The sequence below is a fragment of the Martes martes genome (genome assembly GCF_963455335.1).
Source record: "Martes martes genome assembly, chromosome: 4".
NCBI lineage: Eukaryota > Metazoa > Chordata > Mammalia > Carnivora > Mustelidae > Martes > Martes martes.
The window spans coordinates 170648341-170656358 of NC_137891.1; positions in this window are offsets into that span (position 1 = coordinate 170648341).

The window sequence follows — 8018 nt, forward strand, 5'->3', positions numbered from 1 at the left end:
TGCAGAAATCATGAGAGGCACATGTGTCCACTGTTCCGAGGAGGGGGCCCTTGGTCCTGTTCCTACCAGCCAAGGCATGTTTCCTGGAGGAGGTGACATTTCTTTTTTTTAAGATTTTATTTATTAGAATGAGCAGGGGGAAGAGAAGCAGACTTTCCACTGAGCAGGGAGCCCGATGTGGGACTCCATCCCAGGACCCTGGATCATGACCTGAGCCGAAGGCAGATGCAACCAACTGAGCCACCCAGGCGCCCCGGGAAGTGACAGGGGAAGTGACACGTCTGATGCATCCGTTAGGAATGTTTCCAGCTGCTTGGAATAATTAGCATAAACAAGTAGGGGAGTGTTTTGCTCACGAAGTCTGATGGCAGGCAGTTTCCTGTCTCGGTAGCAGGCCCCACAGTGCTACCAAGGAACCAGTCTCTTCTGTGCTTCCCCTCCATTCTCTCAGCAGGCCTGTCATTTTATCGGTGCCTAATCTCAGAAGGTTTTGGCAGTGCCACACCTCATCCCAACTGCGAGCAGAAAGAAGTCATCCAGGAAGCAAAATTTCCCCCCAAACATGTCATTCTCTAGACGAATCACATGGCTACCTCCCGCTGTAAATTTCGGAGAACGGCGAGGGAGAATGGGCAGGCTGCAGACCAGGAGTTGCCCCTCGGGAGCGGGCGCCTACTGTTCCCAGTGAAGTTTTGTTGGTGAGGAAGGAGGAAAGGGAGATGGACTGCCAGGGACGCCAAGTGTCCGGCGCAGGTGGGCCGGGACTTGAGAAATGCTGTTTCAGGTGGAGGGAACGGTGCGAAGAGAGCCAGTGGGGTCCGATGCTGTGCTTAGAAGTGTAGAAGTGGGCGGAAGTGAGGCCGGGGACCTCAGAAACTCCTGCGAAGGAATTTGGGTTTCAGCCATGACATCCTACATTCCCAGAGGCACTAAAGCCTCCCCATTTCCTTTCTGGCACACGGTAGCGGCAGACCCATTTGAAGATGGGCTGTGCTCCCTGCCCATTCCCATAAACCTGTTCAGAGTGATTGTTTCTTTGGTGATGACCGGCAGGGGAGAGGGGCGGCGTGCTTCGGGCAGTGAATTGAAACAGCAGGAGCCAAGATGTTTCCATCGCAGGGCTGTGGCTGTGGCAGCTTCCCCAGACCCTTCCTCTGTGAGCAGGTTAAGGGGCTATTGAGGCGAAAAAGTCTCCCTGGAGGAGTGCCAGGGCCCGGAGAGAATGACAGGCTGGGGGAGCCACTTCTGTCCCTCCTGCGGTTTGCTGTGAATAATGGAGCAGAGAGCCACTCTGCCCCCTCACATCTCCCCCTGCACGGCCCACGGCTGCCTGTGGGAACACGGAGGTGAAATGGAAGGAGCCAGACAGGGAGGGTTAGAATCTTGGCATGGGGGGTGCAACTCAGCCTCAGCTTCCTGAGGGGTAGAGTGGGAATGGTATCTTTTTCTTTTTTTAAGATTTTATTGTATTTATTTGACAGAGATCACAAGCAGGCAGAGAGAGAGAGAGGAGGAAGCAGGCCTCCCACTAAGCAGAGAGCCCGATATGGGGCTCTATCCCAGGACTCTGGGATCATGACCGGAGCTGAAGGCAGAGGCTTTAACCCACTGAGCCACCCAGGCGCCCTGGGAATAGTATCTTTAGAAAGAGGTGTGACCCCCTAAATCATCAGTCGTTGCCCCCCAAACCCTCCCAGTCACCCAAACCCTCCCACCCCTCCCCACCTCTCCCCACCCTACCCCACCCCAGGGGCTGTGACTCTCAGCCAGGCCCCACCTTCGAGCCTCTCTCCCTTGGCTTCGCTAGGGCCCAGAAGGAGGTAGGGGGAAGTAGGGGGAGGTAGGGGGAGGTAGGAGTAAGCGTGGGAGGCTGCGGACGAGTCCGGGCCTGCAGCGAGGGTGGAGAGGTGCAGAAGGGAAGCAGGATCCACCCCTCTCCATTTCCTCCCTCTCCCTCCCCACGCCGCACCCACCCATCCTGGCACCCCTTGCTGGAGGTCGTCCCTGCTTCTTCCCGTGAACTCGGGGAGCAGGGGGCTGTCTGACCCTGAGTGATGAGGCAGGAGCTCTGAAAAGGGCTTGGAGTCACCTCAGTCAGTATCTGCTCTTCCACTCAGTAGCTTTGCAAATCCTCACACATCATTTCCCCTCTCTGGGCTTTAGCTTCCTCCTCTTTGATAAAGTGAGGGTAAAAATACTTTCTCCATTCCCGTTCTACTACTACGAAGTCTGGTGAGTTTCTGTGTATTATAAGAAGAACAAAGCTTGTAAATGGAGGCAACAGGCCTGCGTTTGGCGCTGGAGGGACTGTAGCCTAGAAACTTCTAGGGACCTCCGCATCCTCTTCTCTTCAGCCCCCTTGCCCTGAGAGTTAAGATGGTCAGGGCAACCGGATGCGTTGTGCCCAGAGGGCAGTCCTCCCTGCCCCTCCTCCAGGACGGCTGCCCCAGGAATCCCAAGCGAGAGCAGAGAATGGAGCACACCTGGGAAACTTGGTGAAAAGACAGTCTCTGGGCTCCCTGAAGATTCCCACTGAGGAAATCAGTGCTGGGGAGACTGACAGCTGGATCTCTGGGAGCTCCCGGTTCCCTGTGCCCGCGCTCGCACATCAGGCAAGGCCAACCAGTCCGGAGAAAGACACATACCCTACGATTTCACGCACATGTGGAATTTAAGAAACAACATAGGAACACAGCAGGGAAGAAAAGAGACGAACCGTAATACAGACCCTTAACGATAGAGAACACGCTGAGGGGGTGCTGGAGGGGGGAGGTGGGCGGGTGTGGGTGGGCTGGATGGGTGAGGGGTTTTCAGGAGGTCACTCGTGATGAGCACTGGATGTTGTAAGTGATGAATCACTACACCTGAAACTCACATACACTGTTGACTAACCGGAATTTAAATAAAAACTTGGAAGAAAAAATAAATACAGAAGTAAAAAAACAAAACCAAAAACCAAAAACCAAAAATGGTCCATCCACGTGAGGAAGTGGATGAGTGGAGGGTGGAAATGTGGGTTCTGCCAGGGATGCCAATGGCCCGGTGCTCTCCCTGTGCCTTGGTGGGGAGTAGGTGAGCGTAGCTGGAAAGTGCCTTTGGGTGCCAGAAGGAAGTCCCTGGCTTCTTCCGAAGTTCCTCCAAGCCTGCTCTGCAGAATGGGCTGTCCACCTTGGAATCATTGGGTGCTTGTTAAAAATTCGTTTCCTGGGCCCCATCACCAGCACCGCTGGATCAGAATCTCTCTCTCTCTCTCTTTTTTTTAAAGATTTTGTTTTTTTATTTACTTGACAGACAGATCACAAGTAGGCAGAGAGAGAGTGAGAAGAGGAAGCAGGCTCAATCCCAGGGCCCTGAGATCATGACCCGAGCCGAAGACAGAGGCTTTAACCCACTGAGCCACCCAGGCACTCCTGGATCAGAATCTCTTAACGTGGCATCTGAGAAGCTGTTTTTGTTTAAACCTTCATTTTTAATACATTCTTCAACTGAGTCTGATGTGGAGAGAGGATTTGACCCCCAGTTCTGGGACACAGGTAGAAACTTGGGTAAATGAAGTGATTTTCATTTACTGAGTTCTTGTTGCAGGCCAGGCATCATGTTAGGTATAAAGTAGGGAGTACGTGTGGCCATCACCCAGCAGACAGGCTCGGAGACACTCACTAGAGGCTTGAGTTGAAGACCAGAGGCATCGGTCAAACCCCAGGCTAGTGGATTCTTAGAGTTGGTATTTGAGAATGTCCCCCAGTGCAATGGCCTAGTTTGCTTTTTGTCTGTGCCCGGATACTTTTGCTTCCTGCTAAGCCCAATCAGATATTTTGGTGGATGAGGCGGAGACAAGGAGTGACTTTCAGCACAGAGGCCCACAGGGTTGGGGCACTTCTAGGCTTTTGACAGAACTTCGGTCTTTGGCCTTGGTCAGATGAGGGACTCCTCAGAACAAGGATCTGTCTTCTCCTTCAGACTGGCTGCTCACAAGGGCAGTGATGGCTGTGTCTTCCCCTCAGAGGGGTGGATTCGTAAGGCAGAATTTCCTCTTTTCTAACAGACTGGGCATCCCTTAGGGCAAGGCTGTCTCCTCCTTGGTTGGGGGTATCGGTGGGCAGGCTCTGTCACACCCATTGTACTGTGGCTCCCTGTGGGCACGGCTGGCTATGTGTCCCCTCAGATACGGGTATCTTCTGAGAGCAGCTTTTGGTCTTTTCTGTCAGCTTGAGGCTCACTGGAGTTGGGGCTGTGACCACTGAAACTCCTGAAACCACTGAAACATGGTTGAAAAACCACTGAAACACAGCTCCCAAGGACAGGGCCCTGTCCACTCCCCACCTTAGGCGGGGGGCTCCTGGGCAGGGTTGGAACCTTGTCTAGGTCAGTGCCCATCTCCCCCTCAGACAAGGGCCTCAGTTCCTCTGCCAGCCTAAGATCAGCACTTACTCCCAGAGAGGCTCCGTATCAGAGGGACCAGCCCAGGGGTGCCGGCTGAGCTGACGTGCAGGGAGACTCTCTGGTGAGGTATGGGTATTCCCAGTGACTCGGGGTGGGGCCTCCACCCACGGACCTGGCTTCCTTGCCTTATGTCCTGCCCAGGAGAGCCCGCAGGCAGGCCTCCCCTAATTCTTCATTCAGCTGTTGACTGGGGATTGGAGCGTAAAGTGAGTCACACCCCTGGGTCTGGGCCTGCCTTCTGCTTCTTTCCTATTCTCTACCCCAGTTCCTGAGTCTTCCGAGAAGCTGACCAGGAAACATGCTCTCAGTGGCCCCCATCTCTCCCTCAGCCTGCTGCCATCCCTTAGACCACTGTTTGTGCTGTTTCTCAGGTAAGATTCTGATGGCCTGGGTGCGAGGGTCAGGTTGGCTGCTTTGTCTAGCTGCCCCATAGAATCCTTAAGACTGGTCAGGCCCTGGAGGGGTCCACAGACCTGGGTTATGTCTGACTTTCCTCCCACCAGCACACCCCCACAGACACACAACCGTCCTTCATCACCACAGACTCAGCACATATCCTTTTACTCCTCACAGACACTTAACATGCAACCACCACCAGACACAGCATTCACACACGGCACACGGAACACCCCCTCAGCACCCACGGACATAGTTCATGGCCCTTCACAAATACCTAACACACAACAGACCCTTGACATCTACTGAGAGGACCCATGACCTTTCACTACACACAATATACAAACTGTCTTGATGACATGCTGTCCCCTCATGTGATGTGTATTGTCACCCACGGGATGAAACATAATCTTTACAGACAGACGACACTTACAATGGTGCTGGCAGACACGACATAAACCTTCGGAGGACACAGCAAGCCAGACAGGAAAGACCCTCGGCTCACTTTCTGCAAACAAACCTACTCCACACAGACACACAAACACCCGCCCTACACGCGCGCGTGCACACACACACACACACAGAGGCAACCACAGGTACGTATCACAGAAACTCTCCTCACCCCTAAACTGGTCCCCAAGACCTTGGGTGCTGCTGCTCAGCAGGGACAGGGGCTGGGGCCCAGTCAACAACACCGTCCCCAATTCTCACTTCCCACCTCAGGTCCTACTTGTGTGTCGGGGATGGGGGATTTGTTGGTGGGGGGGAGAGAGCCAGGAGAAGTGCTAGGGGTCCTGGCCACAGCGTGGAGCATGATGAGAGATGCCACTGTCCCATCAGGCTGACTGCTGCTTCCTAATGGTCCCAGGACTCAGCTCAGCCTGGGAATGAGAAAAGCTGGCTAGCATTCCTCCCATGACCACTGTGGGCCAGAGATCCCACTCCATGCTTGGACAAGCATTATCTTATTTAATGATGCACTCATTACCTTTAACAAGTAGATGCTGTTATCCTCATTTTATAGCTATGTTTTGATAGAGGCTTAGAGAGAGTAAGAAACTTGCCCAGTACGCCATGGCCAGGAGACAGCAATGGAATTTAGATATAGGTACATCTGACCCCAGAGTCCACCTCTCTTTAATTTATTATTGTTTTTTTAGAGCGGGAGGGAGAGGGGCAGAGGGAGAGGTAGAGAATCCTAAGCATGCTTCGTGCAGAGCCTGATGCAGGGCTCAATCTCATGACCGTGAGATCATGACTAGAGCGGAAATCAAGCTTAACCCACTGAGCCACTCAGCTGCCCCCTCTTTAATTAATTTTTAATTAACTTTTTATTGTTTAAAGAGGTAGCAAGTAAGCAAGTAAAGAGTTCCATAGCCCTGGTCATATCCCTGAGGCTTCCTTCTGGTCCCAATGAGGTGACCCTCTTACAAGCTGGGGGAGGGGAGCAGGTGTGCTGTGGCAGGTGGGCCCAGGCTGGAGAGGGAGCAGGTGGGGACTCAGCCTGATCAGGGGAGGGAGAAGGTGCAGGAGAAGAGGGAGGAGAATGGGGACTAGCTTCGAGGCACTGTCCTCTACAGACCTAATACCCTTGGGAGGTTGTGGGCCTCGCTTTACAGGTCTCAGGCTCAGGAAGCCTGGCTGTTGAGTGGCAGAGTGGGGATTCAAACTCCCAAAGTTTGAGGGAGGATGAATAAGAAGAGAGCGCGCGCACATGAGCCAGAGAGAGTCAGAGAGGGAAACTGAGGTTGTGGTGAAGAGGAAGAGAGGGTTCTGGGCTGCCAGGTGTTGGGGCTGGCATCCCAGAGAGGGGTCTCAAGGAACCTCCTGCTCAAGTTAGTTTTTGGCTCTCAGGGGCCTCTGGTTTTGTGATAACCTCCTTCCCTGATGCCTGACACTTTCTTTAGTCTGTCCCTTTGCGATATATGTCTGTCCTCGTGCTTATACTCTCTTAGTTACTGGAACTTTCCAGTAAAACTCCATATACAATGTGGCATGTCTCTTGACTTACATATATAAATATGACAAATGTCTGTGTACCCACCACCGATTAAACAGGACGTACTGGTGTAATGGAAGCCTCCTGTGTCCCTCACCAGTCCTGCCCTCTCCCTTCTCCCCAGAGCCAATCATATCCTGGATTTGCTTATATATATCAATGCATATGTATTGCGTTTACCAGCAGTGATCAGGTTTTAAGAAATAACATCATGCTGTGTTTATCCCTCTTCAGCTTGCTTTCTTCATTTAGCATTATGTTTATAGTTCATGTTATTACATGTGGCTCTGTCCATTTTAACATATGTGTAGGATTACTTTGCAGAAATATACAAATGTATGTTTCCTTGTATTACTATTAATAATTAATATTATAAGCATATATATAATACAATAAATAAAATATCTATTATATGGATATAATTATAATTAACAATTAATAAATATTAATATTTCCAGTGTGTACCTAGGAAGGATGTGCACACTTTCAATTTTCTTATGAAATTAATTTCCAAAGTGGTGGTGCCATTTGTATTATCTTTTTTAGTAGTGTGATAACAATTTCCATTGTTTTACATCCTCCCAAGGACTTGGAATTGCCAGACTTTAATTTTTTCTGATCTGGTATTTGGTTGTTTTAATTTAAACTGATTTTCCAAAATGTTGATCAGATTTTTATGTTTCTTAGCCATTCAGGCTTTTTCCTCTGTGAAGAAGAATTGGTCTTGTCTCTAAGTGATTGGCTTGAAGGAATTTATATTATATTATGCTTGAAGGGGCGCCTGGGTGGCTCAGTTGTTAAGCGTATGCCTTTGGCTCAGGTCATGGTCCCAGGGTCCTGGAATCGAGCCCCACATTGGACTCCCTATTCAGCGGGGAGTCTGCTTCTCCCTCTGACCTTCCCCCTTTATGCTCTCTCTCTCTCTCACTTTCTCTCTCAAATAAGTAAGTAAAATCTTAAAAAAACATATTATGTTTGCAAATTCCTTGGTATATGTGTTACAAATATTTTTTTCCTGGTCTGTGACTTCTCTCTTCCTCTTTTTATCACATCTTTTCATGTACAGGGTTTTAAACCATATGTGGTCAGATTTATCCAACTTTTCTTCATTATTTATAATTTTTGTGTCTTAATTTTAGAAAATTCCCCCTACCCTTATAAAGATATTGTCCTCTATTTT